Here is a 23,483-nt window from a genome sequence, read left to right on the forward strand (position 1 = left end):
CATTTGATAGGGTGGGCCAGTTAAAGCACGAGATCGCCTCATACTAAAGGTAATTAAGCCAGGTCTTTATGGTTCCTTGTACAGTGTTTTCTCTGATATAGCTGTCATATATTAGGATTCTGGCTTCATAGCTAGCACCCTTTTGACAGGTCAAGACGAGGAAACATGCTTTGTGTACCAGTTACTGGGTGATGGAAGCTACCTCAAAGAGGATAATTTGGTGTCTACATCCTGGTTATATCTGGTGGACTAAGGCCTGCTGTACAATAAGATAAGGAACCTCTTCAATGTTTAACAATGTGTAGTTAATACTGTAGTGTGATTGGCAGCATGTATATAAATTTAATATAAACCCCCCCTAATGTGTAGCGGATCGATTTGTGAGATTATGAGATTATTGCAGAAATACAGTCCACTTATTATCATACAAATTGCTATCGAAGTATATAAATTAACATAAATATAAATTCATATAAATTAAATAAATATAAATCTCAAAGGTCGGTTCCCACATTATTTGGTCCTTCGAACCAGATTAATTGGTCCTATGAACCCATATTTGGTCATCTTAGTACCGGATGAACCAGTTAACCAGTGGATTCATTAAATATACTAGTGCAGTGTGATTTATACAAAGCCAGCAGTCAAAGACGGCGGCGTTGCCTCGTGCGAGCTCACGAGCCTCCCTCAGTCCAGTTAAGCCTTAGTCAGCGGTTTCATGCACACCCACAGATTTGGTGGCGTGTTATTCTGTGAAATGACAGCGCTAATATTGAAGCCAGCCAAATTAGTGGCTGTGTCGCGAGATTGTTCACGGATTTCGTGGTGTTAAATTTTGCAAGAGATTATCCACGAATTTTGTGGAGTTTATTTCGCGAGGTCACTAATAATATTTAATACTTCTTGATAATATTAGAAGTTTCATAGAGGCTAATTAAGAGGCTATTATCAATAATTGTGTATATTATTTCTCCAAAATAGAGAATTATTTAATATATATTGCACTAGTGTTCACAATATAATATTTACTAATTGCCAACCCACAACAGGGTAGGATATTACCATTGACTAGTTGAACTATTGATTGTTCATCCTAGTGTTATTACCATAGTCTAGTTGTACTATATTAAACAACCTAGCACCATTAATGAATGGTCCAGACCCTATTTTGGGTGTAATTTTTATCAACTTGAGTTGAGTTGTATATATAATAATTTACTTATGATCATTACACCTTTGAGTGATTAATTAGTGTCTATACCATCCTAGGGTGATATAGAAGAGCTAACCTAAAGGTACTTCCAATGACACTGGTTTATCACTCAAATCATTAGTGTGTATGATTATATATATATAATGCGTATTAATTTTAAGTGCTAACCTCTAGTAGAGGTAGGATTACAGCCTAGCGAGTGCAGAAATTTTACCCTAGGCTACCATCAGTGCTTGTTCAGTATTATGAGCGACCCAAGTACAAGCCCCACAAGGCTTCACCAACTAGCCAGTATGGATAATGCAGGGAGAATGAAAAGAACCCTTGCAGGTCTTAAAGGCCACTTAACAAGACAGATCAAGAAATGTGAAGATTTCTTACAACAATCTCAAGTTGATTATGCTGACCTGGAAAGCTATTATCAAGCAGCTGCAGGTAAATTTGAGCAAATCAAATGCCAAATAGCAACATATGTGGTTGAACTTGCCAACACTAATTTATCAGAAACAGAAATAGACGACATTATGGTTGATCTAGCGAATTATGAAGATCACACTCAGGCCACATTACAGCCTTACGTCAAATTAATTGCCCAGAACAAGGCAACAACAACTGCAACAACAACAACAGTTGCATCTAATACGAGTCAAGCAGAAGCTCGACTCCCTCCAATTAATTTACCCAATTTCTCAGGAAAAGATGAGGAAGATTGGGACGAATTTTGGAACAAATTCGTTGGCCTTGTGGACTCAAAACAATCTTTACCAAAGAGTAGTAAATTCTCTTATTTGCAAGGCCAATTATCAGGTGAGGCTAAAACAGTAGTATCCCATCTGAGATTATCTAATGACGGCTATGATCTGGCAGTAAAACTCCTCAAGGATAATTATGCTGATCCAGAAGTAAGAACATCACATTTAGTTCATGAGCTGTTGCATTTACCCCCACCGGAGGCTTCAGCTGATTCACTCCAAGTCTTCAAGCTGGAGGTAGAATCATTGATCAATGCCCTCAGCCTGACAGCAGATACAAACGGGGCTGAGTGGGTCTTGAAAATAATTGTCCAGGAGAAAATACCTAGGGACATATTGAGACAAATGAGTGCTCATTACAATAAAAGCATCTTATCCATGAATGAAATATCTGAGGGTTTAAAGTCAGTAGTTCATCAATTACGAACACATGACAAATTAAAACCACCAAGTAAACCCTCAGAAACCAATAATAGTAAAACACAGAGTACCAAAGGTACTCCAAATCAATCTAGACAATATAATTCAACACCAAAGTGGAACAGTAGCAGTGTGGGCGTATATGCAGTGGGACCCTCCAAGCCTATAGTTACTGTGTCATCCAAGAACGTGACACCAAAGGGTATTGGAAGCTATGGAACATGTTTGTTCTGCAATGAGAAACATTCAATGTACCACTGCTCTAATTTTCCTGATAGTGACGCCCGTGTTGAGCGACTCAAAGATTTGCAACATTGCACGAGGTGCCTCAGGAAACATAACATCAAGGACTGTGAGACCCAATTACACACCTGTAATAGGTGTAACAAAGGTCAGCACCATGCAGCATTGTGCAGAGACACCAAAACAACGTCTCCAAACCCCAAGGTGGAAGATAGCATTCCCACCACAGTACAGTACTGCAAGGTGCAACAAACAAAGAGTGTCCAATCGGCAAAGTCTAAAGGTAATACGACTTTGCCTACTGCCCAAATTACCATCCTGAATAAGAGGGCCAAGGTCCATACCCGTGGGTTGTTTGACCAAGGGTCCCAGAGAACATTTGTCACTAAAAAGTTGGCAGATGAACTACAATTAAGGCCTGTAGCCCAGATGTCATTCAATATCTCAGGGTTTGTAACAGATGCAGGACCTCAAGTCTACCAGGTGGTGCAACCATCAGTACGTTTAGGCAGGTACGTCTGTAGAGTACAAGCCATTGTGGTGGACAAAATACCAGTAGACCTACAAGTTCAAGGTCTGAGAGCAACAGCCAAATTCCTGAGAAATAGAGGAATAAAATTGGCAGATAATATTAAGTCTGATCACCTCACCGACTTCGGTCTCCTTGTTGGGACAGACTATTGCCATCGATTCATCGGTAGCCCTACTAAATATCAGGGCATAACCATGTTAAACTCTGCAGGAGGTAAATTACTCTCAGGCCCAGTATCAAGCCTGAGGAGACCTATGGCTGCAGATAAACAATACCAGTAGAAATCTAAATTTGTCAGCTGATTATATTTCTCCAGTAGCATTATACTAAGGAGATTACAGCTGACTATACCAACAGAGGTTGATGTTAGTATCATCATTTGAAGCTGAAGAGGATTTCATGAGGCCTCAGTGGCAAATCAGTGAACAGTAGCCTAAACAGCTACAAGTCACTGCAACCAATGTCACTGAACCCACTGCAGTCTCAGAACCATACTTTACTTTAATGTTGAGCTATTCAATCTTCTGAATCAATTAACTAAATTAAACCCCAATAAATCTGATGACTGATTTGATACATTTATTATTTAATCAAGATGTATTCCATGGGCCTCAGTGTTTATATATCAGTGACTAGTTACCTGAACAAACTTCAAGTTATATCTAATGTCACTGATCTCACTGCAGTCCCTGAATCATACTTGACTGTAGTACTTGATCACATTCAGTCTTCTGGGTAAAATAATATGTAATTAGGCTTGAATATTAGCCTTTCAAGAGTTGACAGGGAAATGAAATCGCATTAGACTTCTAACCCCTGCAACTCTAGTACGGGACATCCGTCCTGTACGAACAGACGCACAAATGTATGGTTACTAACTATTAACATCAAATTAATCTAATAATTCGAAGGAGGAGTATCGGAGTTCGTCTGTTCTAAAGAGGACTTCGACCCGTGAGCAGCCCCCTGGGGAATTATGTCGGAAAATCCGACACCATTTAATAATATCATACAGACAGATAATAATTGCTGTGTTGTATAAACAAGTTACCCATAGAAAATGTAAATTGTAGTGGAATTTCCGTCTATAGAAAACGGGATATCATTACCACATACTATTATAATTTCACCACCTATTATGGTGGGAATTATTCTTAAATACATTAGTCTTTGGACTTTTCCATCACAAACCATCTCATATAAATTAACTTAATTATCAATATCAAAATAGAGTAAATATGACCCTTCTATCACTTTCTGAAATCTGGACAATGTAAGCCAGGCGTCAGAGAGGAGGGAGTGGTCAGCCATTGTTATTGTACTTAGACCAGAGGCATGGGAGCAATTCGGCTCCTGTTAATTTTAATTGGACGAAGTGTTATGGAAACCAAAGGTGTACCATCATCAACACGCTGTCAACAAATACAAGTTAAGTGTTCTGCCGAAACCCATTTATCTATCATTTATGGCCATTAATGTCATTAGATAGGGTTGGCCGGTTAGAGCACGAGATCGCCTCATACTAAAGGTAATTAAGCCAGGTCTTTATGGTTCCTTGTACAGTGTTTTCTCTGATATAGCTGTCATATATTAGGATTCTGGCTTCATAGCTAGCGCCCTTTTGACAGGTCAAGACGAGGAAGCATGCTTTGTGTACCAGTTACTGGGTGATGGAAGCTACCTCAAAGAGGATAATTTGGTGTCTACATCCTGGTTATATCTTTTGGATTAAGGCCTGCTGTACAATAAGATAAGGAACCTCTTCAATGTTTAACAATGTGTAGTTAATACTGTAGTTTGATTGGCTGCATGTATATAAATTTAATATAAACCCCCCCTAATGTGTAGAGGATCGATTTGTGAGATTATGAGATTATTGCAGAAATACAGTCCACTTATTATCATACAAATTTCTATCGAAGTATATAAATTAACTTAAATATAAATTCATATAAATTAAATAAATATAAATCTCACAGGTCGGTTCCCACATACTAGGCCGTAAACACCAACTGTGTATACCCTCGTACCGCCGACTTTAGGCCAAAGGAAGCAATTTTGCGACCATTATATGGCGAGTCGCGGTACTCTGCAGGGAGACCGTGCCTTCCACCTGTGACCGCCTTAGTTCCACTTCCATGTTACTCAGACGACGTAATCATCAATCTTCCGACGAGAAATTTTCGAATACTGCTACTGGCTCGCCCATTCTCTTGACCTCTCATCCAACACTGCTGGTATGGCTGCAGTCTTGACGATGCAGCTGGTGGGAAGTGGTGACCTCGAGACAGCTACACCCGATGTTGAACACGTTGACATCCAGTGACTGCTTCAATGTGGACAGCCTGCTGGCCCCTGACAACCTCGTTAGTGACGTGAGGTGTCAGCCGGGTGTCTCTTGTACTGTCACCCACCCCAAAGTAACTGATGAGTGAGTTACTGGGGCTGGAGAGGGAGGGGCTTAGTGTAACGTGCCTCCCCCTCGGTCTTTACAGACAAGGGTTCACGTGTGGCTGGAACAACTGGTGCGGTGTACCAATGAGACCTGGGAACAGACAGACCACATGGCGGAAGCATAGATATAACTCTGGGTTTGATGGAAGTTGGAACCCCAGAGCACGGTAAAAGCTGCTACCCGAGTTAAGTACAAGTAATAATTCACATCATTGCCTCCACAGGAAAATCTAATGAATACTAAATTATACTAACCAGGGAAGTTACTTTACTGTAACTGTTCAGTGCGAGATCTTATCACCATTGGGTGACGAGACTGCACCTGACTACAGATGAATGATGAAAGAGGATCATTCTCATCCCCTGACTCGTCGATTAAGCCATGAGTCAGCACCGCTGAGTCAGGAATTAGACTCCTGAAGGCAGTTCTAATTCCTCTCTAGCATGATATGGTTTTATTTTATTTGCATGAATTGTCCTTTCCACCTGGTCCTCGAATACTCCTTTTATGACAAGATTAACTGGTCCCGCCCTCTTAATTACTCTATATGGACCCCACCATCTAGGAGCTAGTTTCCTACTCTGATTGGCGGGCGCAGCCTCATTTACTCTCAACACGAGGCTACCCTCTTTTAACTCTAGGGGACACACTTTCTTGTCATAAAAGCGAGCATAACGATTCCGTGCTTTCTTGGACGCTTCAGCCGCAATATTCCAAGCATTCCTCATCTTACCGAGGACCTTTGAAGGATACCTCTGAAGGATAGTCCTCACCATATGCAATATTATGTCTGTTAAGCAGACCTGAGAAGAAATTGCATGAATGACCAGTAAACAAAAGAAGGGGGTTGGGTGTTAATCGATTGATGGATGGCAGTATTCAAAGCTAACTAAACATAGGGTAGGTTTTCATCCCACGAATTTGCGTCATGTTCAGCAAGGATTGCAAGCATATCCTAGACCGAACGATTAGTACATTCCGTCATACCGTTTGCTTGTGGGTGGTAGGCTGTTGTAAAAGCCGAAGTTGTCTCTAAAATCCTACAAACTACCCTAAAAACATTTCCATTGAATTCCTGACTCAGGTCAGAGACTAAAACTTTAGGAGGCCCAAATACAGTTACGAACCTTAGCAAGAACGCATCTGCAACCGTACGAGAATCTTCCTGACGTAATGCAACTAGTGTAGTGTACCTAGGCAGATGGTCAATAAGTACCAACACGTATCTGTTACCCGAATGACTGTGGTGTAAGTCAATCAAATCGGCCCCCACACGATCTAAGGGTTCCTGAATTTCAGGAAATTCCTTCAAGTGGGGCTTGTACCTTAAGGGTACCTTTCCTCCTCTGGCAATGAGAACATGACTTCACATATTGGATTACCTCAGAAAGCAGCCCTGGGAAATATAAGAGAGACTTTGCTTTTAAGTGAGTTTTAAAGATACTCGGATGCCCTGCAACTTTTGATGCATGAGCAAGCTTTAACGCAGATGACCGCAACGTGTGCGGAATAACTAGCTGGAATACTGCCCTATCTTTTTGACTATTAACGTAATACAGGACGCCCTGTTTCATCTCAAAATCATGAGTCGGTAATTTACGGTTCTTGGAAGGGTATTTTCCCCCTTCCAAATATTCAATAATCTCTTTCCACCTAGGCTCGCTCATCTGGTATTCTCTCATTTTATCTGATGGAATGGTTTCAATATTCTGGTTTACAGTAATAGAGACGATATTTCGGTTCAGCGTATCCAGCACAACATGTGCAAGACCAGGTTTATGCAATATCTTTAATGAGTGGGCCGAAAATTCGTAAGACCAGCGTGACATTCGTGGGCATTTCGTGCTCTTTTAAAATATGTGTGTTAAAGCACGATGGTCGGTGTAAATTACGAAATGGCGCTGAAATAGATACGGTTCGAAATATCTAACTGACTCTACTACTGCCAGTGCCTCCCGATCCATGGCCGAATATCGAACTTCAAGACCCTTGACCTTTCTACTGATATAGCCCACAGGATGTGGGATATTTGAGAAATACTTGGCAGCACCAAATTGATTGATTATCTCTTGTATTCGGAGCAACGGATACACATCACCCTTAGTTATTTCGTTTACCTTCCGGTGGTCAACACAGAAGCTATAACTACCCTCAGGTTTGCGAACTAACACAACAGGAGAGAGCCACGGTGATGTGCTAGGCTCTATCACGCCCTGCCTCAACATTTTCTGGCACTCATCCCTGATTACATTCTTAGCCTGTTCCGGCAACCTCCACTGTCGGGTGTACACAGGAAGATGATCTCTAGTAGGAATAGTGTGTTCAACCCTATCCAGGAGACCAATCTGATCATCATCGGTGGTAAACAGTCTGGGAAATCTACACAAGACCCCCCTCAAACGTTCCATGTCTGCCTGAGAGACATGCTGTAAGTCAAGTACCGCAATTAATTTATCTACATCATGATTCATGTTATGATTACTCTCCTTGGTCATGTCCTGTGAATAGGTAACGCCCTTCGTTACCAGTAATGCACTACAGTGTGCGGTGATGGCAGGTGGCTCTCCCTTGCTCTCATGCTGATAAATTTCAGCTTCCTCAACAACAGAAACCTGAGATACCCTGTCCCCGACTTTAAACCTAAAAGTTTTATAGGAGAGGTTGACGACCGGAATGATGGCACCTTTGTCAAGCACTACAATAAGATGGTGGGGAATCAATAACCTGTCACACCTCCCAGCCACCTGAAGGGTGGTACCTAGTTGGATGTGAAGCCCTATGGAAACTTGAAGGAATTTAAGAGAATGTGGGGGCAAGTTTGTTTAGTTAGTGCATGCAAAACACATGACCTTCTATCGGGGTCTTGAAGAGACTTAAATAATAATTTGGGGAAATTTACGTTATATTTTTGCTTCCTATTAACTGAAGCTACAACTGGAGGATGGTCGACCATTTTCACTGGATAAGAACTTCTTTCCAAACGCAGTCTACCGTTCCGAGCACCTTTGCTTGCAGACAAAGAGTAATTAAAAACAGGACAGGAAATCCATTCCCACGAGTACGTCAACAGGATAATCAAGGTCTCCAACTACAGGTCAAGTGTAAAGGTGACATTCCTCATTAATCTCAAAATTTATGGTACTATGAACCCAAGATGTTAATTTTACCTCCATTCAAAGCTGTTAATCGTTTATCAGTACGCTTAAGGCGTGCATTTTTAAGTTTGCTGAAGGCTGACTCTTTAATTAATGTTGCTTGACTTCCGGTGTCCACAAATGCAGTCAAACCCAACCCATCGACCTTCACCTCAAAAGTCGGCCTGGTATCATTGTTACTGACCCGTCCTGGGCCCGCCGTACGTCGTACTTCTGAACAGGAATCCTTACAATGGCCTCGACCATTGCAATTCCATCATAAATCCTTAAAATTACCGCGTCTACCCGACGCCCGCTTTTTACGACAAGCTAATACTAGAATATCAACACGAGGAGAGGAGGAAAGGGGGGAAGAGTGGTGGGGGAGGTGGAGGAGCAAGGCGGAGGGACGGTGGAAGGTGAGGGATTAGGAGAGGGAGTAAGGCCGCCGCCACGTAGAAGGGGTTGGGGTAGAGATGGAACGTAGGTGGGGGGGGGGGTGAGGTGTAGGGTGAATGAAGGGAGTGGGGTGGGTAGCAGCAGGGGTTGAGTGAATGGGTTAGGGGGATAGGGGAGAGGATGGAGGAAGGCCGGTGAAGGGTTGGGAGGTGTGGACCGGGAGGGGTTGTAAGTGTGGGGACTGTAAGGTGTGGGGTTGTGGGGGGTGAGGTTGTAAGGAGGTAGGGTGTCAGGTCTGGGGTTATATACCTAATATACAGCCTAATATACAGTTATAAGCCTAATATACAGGAGGCTGCCTAGAGTACTAAAGGCTGCCCAAAATATTGGTGGCTGCCCAGAGTAGTGGAGGCACCAGAGAGTACTGGAGGCTGCCCAGCGTCGTGGAGGCTGCTCAGAGTACTGGAGGCTGCTCAGAGTACTGGAGGGTTGCCCAGAGAACTGTTTGCTGCCCAGAGTACTGGGGTCTGCGTAGAGTACTGAAGGCTGCCCAGAATAATGGTGGCTGCCCAGAATACTGGTGGCTGCCCAGAGTACTAGTGGCTGCCCAGAGTACTGGAGACTGCCGAGAGTACTAGTGATTTGATGTTGCTCCTGGGAGTATGGGTTCGAGTCACTTCTGGGGTGTGAGTTTTCAGTTGCATATTGTCCTGGGGACCATTCAGGCTTGTTCGCATTTGTGTTCCTCACGTGTGCCCCAAAGAATGAGGTGATTTGGTAAAATGCTATGCCCAAGATTACTATCCGAGTGCCGGCGGTGGGGTGGTTCAAATAGCCTCGGCTATCACCTCATTTTGTCTGGTCGTGATGGTCAAGTGGATTAAGGCGTCTTGTACATACCAGTTGCGTTGCTCCTGGGAGTATGGGTTCGAGTCACTTCTGGGGTGTGAGTTTTCAGTTGCATATTGTCCTGGGGACCATTCAGGCTTGTTCGCATTTGTGTTCCTCACGTATGCCCCAAAGAATGAGGTGATTTGGTAAAATGCTATGCCCAAGATTACTATCCGAGTGCCGGCGGTGGGGTGGTTCAAATAGCCTCGGCTATCACCTCATTTTGTCCGGTCGTGATGGTCAAGTGGATTAAGGCGTCTTATACATACCAGTTGCGTTGCTCCTGGGAGTATGGGTTCGAGTCACTTCTGGGGTGTGAGTTTTCAGTTGCATATTGTCCTGGGGACCATTCAGGCTTGTTCGCATTTGTGTTCCTCACGTGTGCCCCAAAGAATGAGGTGATTTGGTAAAATGCTATGCCCAAGATTACTATCCGAGTGCCAGCGGTGGGGTGGTTCAAATAGCCTCGGCTATCACCTCATTTTGTCCGGTCGTGATGGTCAAGTGGATTAAGGCGTCTTGTACATACCAGTTGCGTTGCTCCTGGGAGTATGGGTTTGAGTCACTTCTGGGGTGTGAGTTTTCAGTTGCATATTGTCCTGGGGACCATTCAGGCTTGTTCGCATTTGTGTTCCTCACGTGTGCCCCAAAGAATGAGGTGATTTGGTAAAATGCTATGCCCAAGATTACTATCCGAGTGCCGGCGGTGGGGTGGTTCAAATAGCCTCGGCTATCACCTCATTTTGTCCGGTCGTGATGGTCAAGTGGATTAAGGCGTCTTGTACATACCAGTTGCGTTGCTCCTGGGAGTATGGGTTCGAGTCACTTCTGGGGTGTGAGTTTTCAGTTGCATATTGTCCTGGGGACCATTCAGGCTTGTTCGCATATATATATATATATATATATATATATATATATATATATGTATATATATATATATATATATATATATATATATATATATGTCTTACCTATTAGCCTGAACGCACTTCTCGGCCTACTATGCAAGGCCCGATTTGCCTAATAAGCCAAGTTTTCCTTAATTAATATATTTTCTTTAATTTTTTTCTTATGAGATGATAAAGCTACTCATTTCATTATGTATGAGGTCAATTTTATTTTATTGGAGTTAAAATTAATGTAGATATATGACCGAACCTAACCAACCCTACCTAACCTAACCTAACCTATCTTTATAGGTTAGGTTAGGTTAGGTAGCCAAAAATGTTAGGTTAGGTTAGGTTATGTAGGTTAGGTAGTCTAAAAACAATTAATTCATGAAAACTTGGCTTATTAGTCAAATCGGGCCTTGCATAGTAGGCTGAGAAGTGCGTTCTGGCTACTAGGTACGACATATATATATATATATATATATATATATATATATATATATATATATATATATATATATATATATATATATATATATAAATATATATAAATATATATATATATATATATATATATATATATATATATATATATATATATATATATATATATATATATATATATATATATATAACTGAAAACTCACACCCCAGAAGTGACTCGAACCCATACTCCCAGAAGCAACGCAACTGGTATGTACAAGACGCCTTAATCCACTTGACCATCACGACCGGACATAATGAGGTGATAGCCGAGGCTATATGAACCACCCCACCGCCGGCACTCGGATAGTTATCTTGGGCATAGCATTTTACCAAATCACCTCATTCTTTGGGGCACACGTGAGGAACACAAATGCGAACAAGCCTGAATGGTCCCCAGAACATATGCAACTGAAAACTCACACCCCAGAAGTGACTCGAACCCATATTCCCAGAACCAACGCAACTGGTATGTACAAGACGCCTTAATCCACTTGACCATCACGACCGGACATAATGAGGTGATAGCCGAGGACATATGCAACTGAGTTTTCAGTTGCATATGTCCTGGGGACCATTCAGGCTTGTTCGCATTTGTGTTCCTCACGTGTGCCCCAAAGAATGAGGTGATTTGGTAAAATGCTATGCCCAAGATAACTATCCGAGTGCCGGCGGTGGGGTGGTTCATATAGCCTCGGCTATCACCTCATTATGTCCGGTCGTGATGGTCAAGTGGATTAAGGCGTCTTGTACATACCAGTTGCGTTGCTTCTGGGAGTATGGGTTCGAGTCACTTCTGGGGTGTGAGTTTTCAGTTGCATATGTCCTGGGGACCATTCAGGCTTGTTCGCATTTGTGTTCCTCACGTGTGCCCCAAAGAATGAGGTGATTTGGTAAAATGCTATGCCCAAGATAACTATCCGAGTGCCGGCGGTGGGGTGGTTCATATAGCCTCGGCTATCACCTCATTATGTCCGGTCGTGATGGTCAAGTGGATTAAGGCGTCTTGTACATACCAGTTGCGTTGCTTCTGGGAGTATGGGTTCGAGTCACTTCTGGGGTGTGAGTTTTCAGTTGCATATGTCCTGGGGACCATTCAGGCTTGTTCGCATTTGTGTTCCTCACGTGTGCCCCAAAGAATGAGGTGATTTGGTAAAATGCTATGCCCAAGATAACTATCCGAGTGCCGGCGGTGGGGTGGTTCATATAGCCTCGGCTATCACCTCATTATGTCCGGTCGTGATGGTCAAGTGGATTAAGGCGTCTTGTACATACCAGTTGCGTTGCTTCTGGGAGTATGGGTTCGAGTCACTTCTGGGGTGTGAGTTTTCAGTTGCATATGTCCTGGGGACCATTCAGGCTTGTTCGCATTTGTGTTCCTCACGTGTGCCCCAAAGAATGAGGTGATTTGGTAAAATGCTATGCCCAAGATAACTATCCGAGTGCCGGCGGTGGGGTGGTTCATATAGCCTCGGCTATCACCTCATTATGTCCGGTCGTGATGGTCAAGTGGATTAAGGCGTCTTGTACATACCAGTTGCGTTGCTTCTGGGAGTATGGGTTCGAGTCACTTCTGGGGTGTGAGTTTTCAGTTGCATATGTCCTGGGGACCATTCAGGCTTGTTCGCATATATATATATATATATATATATATATATATATATATATATATATATATATATATATATATGTCGTACCTAGTAGCCAGAACGCACTTCTCAGACTACTATGCAAGACCCAATTTGCTTAATAAGCCAAGTTTTCATGAAATAATTGTTTTTCGACTACCTAACCTACCTAACCTAACCTAACCTAACTTTTTCGGCTACCTAACCGAACCTAACCCATAAAGATAGGTTAGGTTAGGTTAGGTAGGGTTGGTTAGGTTCGGTCATATATCTACGTTAATTTTAACTCCAATAAAAAAAATTGACCTCATACATAATGAAATGGGTAGCTTTATCATTTCGTAAGAAAAAAATTAGAGAAAATATATTAATTCAGGAAAACTTGGCTTATAAGGCAAATCGGGCCTTGCATAGTAGGCATAGAAGTGCGTTCTGGCTACTAGGTACGACATATATATATATATATATATAGTTAAATAACAATATGTAGGATGTGTTGAGGAGGGGCCCTCCTCCCTATCCCTGACAGGGTAGGAGACCAGGCTCTGTAGCTTGGTAGTTAGGGGTAGGGCATGTGAAGGAGGGGATAGGGGGAGAGGAGAAGAGAGGGGAGCAGGCAGTAGCTTTGTCTGATAGTGGGATCTCAACTTTTTTGTTAAACACTGTCTGTTATATGTGGGAAAAAAACGTATAACTTTCTCACCCAATTCTGTTTGTGTCGTTGGTGTTCAATGTCGGCGATTAGTTTTCACGTCAGACAGGCCTGTGTTCACGGTAGAGCATCTCAGTAGCAAATGGAGTAGGTCAATGAGCCGTAAATAGTCTTTTTCTGTAAACAGTCTGGGTGGGTCTCTCCCCTCACTCCTACACCTTGCTTGCTTGCTTGCTTCCAGAGCGGTACATACTCAGCACCATCAAATGACCACAGGCCCACATGTGGCCACATAGACATGAGGTTCTCACCACCACATACTAGCAGACCACATAGGAGCCGAGAACTGTACTAGGAGCAGTGTACCTCCATGTCGCGAGCCCCCAGTGTGTGGTCTTTGACGCCCCCACGCCCCACGCTTGAGTGGCCTGTGATTGCGTTAAGGTGGTGGGGTCATATGTCGCACTGGCCCCCCCTCCCATGCAGGTGACAGTCATCAACAATCACTCGACAATTCCACACTTCACATTTCCTCAGTCCACAATAAACGAGGGAAAAAGTATACACATTATATAAATTTATTCTTTTATTAAACACTTAAGCAATTTATAACAATAAAAATAACAATAAAAATAATAATAATAAGACTACTTCTTGGTAGTTTAGCTAGTAGACAGAAGGGGAGAGGCATTCATCCAGTCCATCGAACCTTCTTGGCATCCTAGTCAACCAATCAATCTATATAATGGAAAAAAGGTTATGAGTTTTGTTGTCAATGTTGTAAAATAAATACAGTCATTATTATTATGTTCATCATTCAATCCTAACATAAAGTATTACTCACCGCACTATCATCATCCCAGTCAACTTCGTCACACAACGTTTCACACTCATAAAGGCCGTTTAAGCATAATGTTTGCTTACACACCAGTATTTTCATATGAGCATAACTAAATTTCAACTCTTTTTTTTTTTTTATCATTCTTCCGAAATTGGTCATATTTAAATGCTTCATCAAAGTAAAGCAATGCAGCCTCTAAGCTTAGTCTGGAAAAATGATAGGCAAAATAAACGGCGTAATTCCCACAGAAGTAACTGTTCAGGGATTGAATCCTTTTCTTCATAATATATAGGGCATAGTCTTGGAAGTAGGACATAAACTCTTAAAAATATCTTTAATATGTTCCTATTGCTGGATTGGTGTAGCTGTCTAGTATAACTATCTCCCTTCTACCTACATCCTTATTTACATAGAATGTTATCCCCAATGTTATTTTATTACGAGAACCAGACTCCAGAGTGTTGATTATGAACACCACAGGTCTTTTTTTATGTATTTTTGTCACTATTTTCCTTACGTCATCGGCCAAGAAACATCCTAGATAGTTTACCTTATCACCTAAACTACTTCTGATAGCCTTATTTATTTCCAAACAATTCATATTAATATTTATCCTCGCGTATCACAAATAACGTGACCTTCGGCGTTAATGCTGATCACTCCTGTTGTAGACCTTTAAACTAGAATGACTTTATTTCTAGCCACACCACGTTTAAATTCCAAAGCGATCCACATATTACCACTCTTTTCAATCGGGATGGTGTCATCTATATCCTCAGGTTGTAAATTAAAGGCCAGTATGGTTCCACCATTCACATATGTATCATAAGACAATATATTGTCTTTATCGAAGCCTAAGGCTTTTAATGCTGTGTAATACTACTTGGCACAGTTATGAGGGAAGTCACACCCAATATTGACAATATTAGTGTTATTCTGTGATATTAATACTTTACTAAACTCACAGTTTTCCAAATAAAGCGAGTTGCGATTATATGTCCCAGACACAGCCTCCATATCAAGGATGATCATATATAAATGTTCTGGTATAACAGTTCCCCACGGTTGGTCCATAGTAATCGAGCGCTGACCTGTACCCAATATATATGTTTTGTATAAAGTTTTATTAAAAGTATACATAATAGGAGAGTTGTTCTGCACCATAGCTTTATTAACGGCTATTAATCCTTCAGGGTAAGGTAATACCCGATCCACCCATAGAAGTGTAGACTTGATATTATATTTAAAATTAGCGTGTTCGTTATCGCTGAGTATAAGCCATTTATCGGGTTGAAGTTCGAGCCGCACCCTAATGTCCACATTATCCAAAACGTATTCACTAACTGATGTGACATCCAACATTAGTTTAAAACAAGTATTCACATCAGTTGTTTTCATATCAGTCATCCACTGCTTCTCCCCAGTTGAGGAATTAGTGAAATAACCGGCTTCAATTTTACCAGGATGGACACGGTTAAAAAACTGAGATAGCTTATCATAGCGCTTAACCTTACACCCCGAAATCGTAGATAATAACTTTACGTACGACCAGAATGAGAATAATGAACTGGTTTCAACTACTGTTTCATTTAAATACACAATAGCGAATTTAAATAGAGTTTGCAACAATCCATTTACTAACGAGACGTTTTAAGCATCTCCTAAAAGTGTCATTCCGTCTTCTTCGGTTAGATCAATAGGTAATAAAAAGCTATAGATGATAAATCCACCAGCTGCCTGTTCACACCCTTTATGATGAATTTCAGATAGGTGTCTGTAAACTTATTATTAACCCTAGATTTTTCAAGTAACACATCCACCATTTGTCTGCTTGCAATTGTTGATTCTACCAATCGAGGGGAAAATACATTAGGAAAGGCTTCCCTAAAAGCAGCGGTATAGTGTTCTAATGGCACCTGGAGGCCAAGAGCGTTATATCCGGTCATGTTCACGCTTTAGACAACACCAGCCGAGTGAGAAGAATTTATGACAGTACATCATTATATTTCGCTTTAGTAAAACGTTTGATGTTTACTAATTTTTTGGTTTGTTTATTCTTTTTCTGCACTCTTTTCCCTATCATTTGCTTCTCCACTCCTTTCAATGTTTCAACTCCGCATTTTTTAAGAGACTGTTTGCAAGTTTGTTTGTCATTATTAATTTAATTAATTAATGTCATCTAGTACGTTCGGTCCCAAGCTAAGCACAGCCGGAGCCAGAGTCCTCATGATAAAGAGAGCCGCTCGATGCGCTATCCCGCTTGAAAAGGAAAATATTCCCCCTCCACGCGTATAACGCCTACTGCTGTTGAAAATCCTTTTATCATCTGTCCTCTCCCCCCCCCCCCCCACCTCTAGGAGGGGTTAACAGAATGTATTCCCTCCTCAACAGAGGGGGAATAAAGTGGACACGCATTTCTCTGCTTGTTTCAGACGAATGAGTGGAGGGAATGCGTTGGTGTTATATACCTCCTGCTACGGGACGTACATGCAAGACTGCTATGGTGCACCCACGTTCATCAAAATGTATTGGGTTACCATCTTGATCCCTAATACTAATGCTGACGCTGTCTATCATATTGGTGTTAAGACACACATATAGTTTTTTATTGTTGCTGTTATCACTTCCATTTAGGGAGATTACATCCAAAATATTTACAGACTGATTCCCATATCTAGTAGAAGAGATTTTATCGCAATAAACACACAGAATATCAACTCCTCCTCTAGGCATAGGCGGGAATAGACATGTGTCAACTATACTCGAGGCATACTGACATTTTGCGAATATGTCATATTCATTTTCAGGAACTACGCCCAGCACTTTCCCAAGAGCTGTCCCAAATGATAATGTAACTCTACTGACGTTTTTATACCCTATTGCAGAGCTAATATTCTCCTCACTAATCACAGTAGTGAACTTGTTTCGATTGGAGGAAGAATCATATTTAATAAAATGTTTTCCGTATTTAGGTGAAAATTGTTTAAATGCCTTTCCTAAAAAATTCAGTTTAGCGTTACTTGAAAATATGGCGGTTATTTCTGTATTAATTTCCTTTATAGTTCCAGCTAAAACATCAGATGATAATAAATGATTTGAATGCAAATATCGCTCCACACCCACTTTCTCATACGTAACCCCTACACGTATATAGGCCTCAGGATTATCATGCTTAATAACGTAATGGAATGTAGGGAGGAGTAATTTTTGTAGACACATTTCATAACTCCTCCTGGGATCTAATTCTAGCTGGTTAAACAATCGACTTTGGAACAATGCGGGGTTGTTATTTGGGAATAAATGCGTATCTGATACTCTGGTGGCGTATATTACGTGAGTGTCCATCGCTCTATCTCCTTAGACTGCTTTTGCCGAGTAAAGCTACTTACACATTACATACACATTTATATACACTCACGAGTTAATATATATTCCAGGAAGCATTCATTTTACTGTGAGGATCAATCTTTGCAGTTGCCTTTCTCTTAACTGAAGGAGCCTCATACACTTGACTGCTTGCCATAGAATTGTGGAATAAATCTTGGAATAAAATAAATAATTTTTTTTTTTTTTTTTTTTTTTAGATATATACAAGAGTTCTTACATTCTTGTACAGCCACTAGTGCGCGTAGCGTTTCGGGCAGGTCCCTGGAATACGATCCCCTGCCGCGAAGAATCGTTTTTTCATCCAAGTACACATTTTACTGTTGCGTTAAACAGAGGCTACAGTTAAGGAATTGCGCCTAGTAAATCCTCCCCGGCCAGGATACGAACCCATGACATAGCGCTCGCGGAACGCCAGGCGAGTGTCTTACCACTACACCACGGAGACTGCATAAACTTGACTGCTTGCCATAGAATTGTGGAATAAATCTTGCGGTGTAGAAGTTAGTGTGAAAAACAGTTCAACAATAGGCAATTTATCAGGTAAAAAAACAGATTTAAGCACAGTCATTTTATGTATAGTGTCATTTATTATATGTATGCCAGATACTGGAGCCAATAAATTTCCATTCAGATCCCAATGAACGATTCCACCAGCATCATAATGGTTTAGCAAGGATCTTGCATATTCATGATCTCGTACTTTCAATTTCAAATCTATTAAATGTTTTATGGAAGGGTTAGTATGTGAGGAGCTGGTTTCACAGTTTGATGTTGAGCAGCTTTCATAGTTGGGTAAACGTGACTGTGTGCAGCTTTCTAGTTGTCCACTATTTTGGAGAGCGAATAAGCACTTTATATTTTTTCAACTTTTTAATGACCTTGTCAGGCACAGGCAATTTTTTTTCAAAAGTTATTAAAAATTTCTGATAAACAATTTATATGCGGTTTCTTCAATTTTTCAATCAACTGTTTTCTCAAGGAATACTGAAGTTTAGATAATAGCTGGATCAATTCCTTGTATTTATAAACTAAGGGCTTCTTAATTATAAATGTAATATCCTATTAGCATCAATTCATTGATCGAATGACCGATCATATCCTGCGTACCTAACTTTATACTGAAGTTTACCAGACACTCTGCGTTGCCCCAATACCTTTTCAATACTAAAGGTTTGAGGCAATTGTGTGGGTGTTAATTCTTGTTTATAGAACCCACCATCAATTTCCTCACCATTAAGATTTTTCAGAAAGTATAAAGGGAAGTGTTGTCTGATCAATAAGTGTAACTGTAAATATCTCTCGGGTGTTCTGCTGCTTAAACCCTTTCTTAATTAAACTTGGAAATGTGATCAGATATTGTGATATGTACTGTATCACCGACAGTCAATCGAGGAATGACGGATCTCTTTTGATTTACTTTGGCTTTTATGCATTAAATCAAATTGTTCAGCATGCTCGCTAGGTGTAGATAGTGCGTGGACCTCCTCGGGTGTCTTCCCCTTCAGTCCTCTGTGAGGGGTTAGATTATATGTTTTCACAATATCGGGTAGAGCCTGCATGTATTTTAAAGTATTGTGCGCTGTCATAAATTTGTAAAGTTTGCCTTTTAAAGTACGTATGAACCTCTCAGCAATAGAAGCTTTAGTCTCCTGAGAAAATACACTATATAACTTTACTTTCTTTGCTGCCAGCGTTTTTTTCATAGCAGCATTATAAAATTCCCCACCACTATCAGAATTAATTTTGCACACTCCCTGAGAATGAGGGGAATCTAGAATTATAGCCAGAGCTTTACTGGTACTTTTCCCATCCCTACCGCGTACGGGTAGTACTTGGGCGAACCTGGAAAATATATCTACACATACGAGTAAATATTTCACTCCGTCATTATGTTTGTCCAATAAACTCATCTCGGCCAAGTCAATAGCTTGAAATAGTCGCAGTTTAGGGCTTAATACCCGACGCCGTGGGAATTTACGCGGTTGTAAATAATGCAACGTATAGGAGTCAGAGCTTTTCAGATAATCCTTTACATCGGCTAGAGTTATACTAGAGTTAATAATTTGGCGGCCTTATACAGCCTCTGTACCCCTCCAAGCCCCCCGCTAGATGAGGGGTCATTATATACTCATTCCAATACATCTTTCTTACTCACCATTGGTAAACTATCTCATAGGGCGGTTCATGAACAATATTACCGTGTAATGTTATAGTAGAGGGAGTGTTCAAGCCCAGATCTACTAGCAAATAGCCATAGGGTTGGCTAATAACTTTCTTATATAACTCTACAAATTTCTTTGAATCCTGTTTCCCAAATATTTGTCGTCCTATAGTTTCAATTTGTGAGAGGTTTCTTGATTTAACCAATATGAGATGAGAAGCATTAAAACTAATATTCCTCGAATATTTACCAGGAAAAAATATATTTTGAGTAATCAATGTGACGGAAACCATGAAATATCGCCCCCTAGTAAACATATCTGATACGATTTTTTAATTCGCAGACTCTGTAAAAAGGTCACCATAGATTACTAAGATATGTGACTCATTATCCACTCGCTCTTCCACAGGATCAATATTGGTTGAATTCTCGATTATCTTTCTTTTAATTTGTGGATCTGACCGTAATTCAGAGTATCCCCTCCGCATATAATTATTGAGGAGAACTTGTGGTGATACTTCTTTACAAGTTTACTGTACATGTAGGATTTTCCGCTGTTTGAATACCCAGCTATAATAACACGAGACAGTTCTCGGAATATATCTAGATGTTCCTCATTGATTATATCATAGGAACTCTCCATGATTAATGCTTTGTTAAGACTGCTAAAACTAAGGAAATGTGGTGGTATTTATACAAACATTAGTCATTTACTGGTGTTTATTCACATAATTTATGTACAGCAGCATTAAAACTAATCATAGTTCTTACAGTTAACACAGTTCACAAACAATAATAATGTTAAACATCCTTTTCATTTAGTATAAATAGTTCTAGTCATATGTGTCATCTATCTTAATGCTAACTAAATTGTACAACAAAAATCTAGCGAGGGTTGAACAGTTTTTAGCTGAAGCATTTTGTTTGCTCCAAGGGCGGAATATTGAGTAGAGTTTCTGTGGTTGCTCTACTTCCGCATCCTCCTCCATATACACTTCTTCCATCCATCCCATCGCCTCCTCACCCACTTCTACATCCATCTCATCATCATTGTTATTGGGAATATCAGGATGACCATACGCTAGAGACTGAGTGGGGCTTAGAATGTAGCGTTTGTCGTCAAATGCTGACAAACCTCTGCATGTACTGCGACATGTACAGATCTTTCCTTGCACGTTACGTATAGATCTCGACACAAACCTGACTGAAGTGTTTGTTTCAAGAGTGTGCTGAAACGAGTCATGTGAGAGTTTCTTTTGTAGGTGATACGGTACACCCTTACACTTACATGTGTGCTCCCCATCTTGAATGGTGAAAGAGTATGTTTTAGGTCTGAGAGCAATTAACTGGTTAATAATCTTAGAGCCTATTTCTGACTTGAGCAATCCTAGTTCACCTTCACGCGCTTTAGAGTAGGATGGATGTGTATCATTAAAATTACTAAAATCCATACATTCGAAGATAGAAGACTTATTCAACTCTACAAACACATCCCGACAGTCAAGTTTAATGATGAAAGAGTCTGTGTCTGTATATAATAGACTCACTTTATCCCCATACGCGGGTTTGACAACATCATACCAGAACTCATAGAGACGCCTCTTAGCAATTTGAAGTATATGATAACCCAGATAAGTAGGAGTGTTGACTAGGAGAGTTTTTTGCTTGATAGTACATATCACACGATCCTTACTTAACAAAAGGCTCCACTTGATGAATGGGTTTCGAGTATGTTTCAGGAAATGACTACGATCTGTGACCAAACAATGTTTGTTCCCATATTTAGATACATCTGTGAAACTCTTTCCATATATAGAGTTTGATACGAGTTTGAAAGCCTTTTTTTTATCGCGCATTTGGTACTGGCACGTTCACGAACATTGGTTTCAAGTAAGTCTTTAAGGTCTGCTCGAATTCGTAGATGTCATGAACTTTAGCTACCTTTAATCCAATACGCATGAGCAACTGTAACAAGTCCAGACTAACCAGATAATCTTACTGAGGAAGGTGTGAAGCAATTAATTTAGTGTTATTTTTAGGCAGACCAAGTCTTTCGTCTGTAAGAATATTCTTACTGTATGGTGAAATGTATTCCTCGGTAATGCAAGTATGGGAAAGAACTAAGGGCAGTTCATCTGTATACCTAGCCACCTCTGGACTAACCTGCAGTGTATCACACAACGCCCAATACCCCTTGGACCTGTCACCTTGGATATTCTCCAAGCCTTGCTCTAACAGCATGTCACACTCTTTTTGTGTCAGTTTCCGAACTCCGCCACGAGGGAGCAGTTCAGTCATACACGCTCCATAAAGATTGTTAAAATCAAGGTAGATGATGTGGCTATTATCACCACCTAGATCTAAGCCTGTATGCTGGGTCTCCACATTCGTGTACTGTCTCGTCACACTGGTGAACTCACCTCGGAGATTCCGACGAAGTAAATCATATAACAATGGGTCTGACACAACATCAAGTTCAACTTTCGATTTAAAGCAAGCATGCATCCCAAGCGAATGAGGGTAGAGAAATGTATCGGGAAATGTCCAATTTGTACAGAGCAAGCATGGTATCTCGCCAGACTATGAACACATCAGATAGCAATCCCGTGTCCACTTTGAGGTAAAGGAGCAGATACTCCCCTATGTTACGACAATTACTTAGCTCAAAAATTTCTAAGGCTTGTTTATAATCTTTTCTGATAACTCTTCGTCTTTCAGTTTATTGTAAACTTATCACATGAGGCAAGTGTGGTTCATCTAGTACACTCAAAGATGATAAGTAATCATAGCAAAATGTTTGTTTACCAGTCATCAGTTAAGGGATGGCCTTTTTAGTTACTCCCTTTAACATAGCCAAAGTGAAGGTGGTGGGTTTTCCACTATCAATATGATCTTTCGCTATTCTTCCTAGTGAGCCGTTGAGAATGGCTAAACTGTCCAAAAATTTTAAGTTGTTCACATCAACTTTCATAAACTTAAATCCGTCCCTAGCTAATATATCTATTTCCATCCCCGGTCGATCTCTCATCTCGTTTAGGATCACTCCTAAATCCTAGGAAGCGTTGTGAGAAAAGTGTACTGGAACTTCTATGAATTTATACACTGCAAATTACATCTATCACGGTAAGCCGCTTTATAATTGTGGAATCTTATTGCGTGGTGTGATGCGAGACTTTGATTACATCATCCCTGCTAAAAGGTTCATGACAGAGTTCACAGACGGTTTTTGTCTCAAATATGGCCTGCTGTTGCTGAGACATGTGAAGTTTGTAGGATACTAAACCTCTCTTGATTCTAGCCCATGACGCTTCTAGTGTGCCTACAAAGTGATTAACCGCATCCTTACCAAATAGGTGTCATTCTCAACAACATTCATCTGTCTGTCAATGATGATGTACGCAT

Source organism: Procambarus clarkii, chromosome 31 (genome assembly GCF_040958095.1).
Source record: "Procambarus clarkii isolate CNS0578487 chromosome 31, FALCON_Pclarkii_2.0, whole genome shotgun sequence".
In the NCBI taxonomy this organism is placed as follows: Eukaryota; Metazoa; Arthropoda; class Malacostraca; order Decapoda; family Cambaridae; genus Procambarus; species Procambarus clarkii.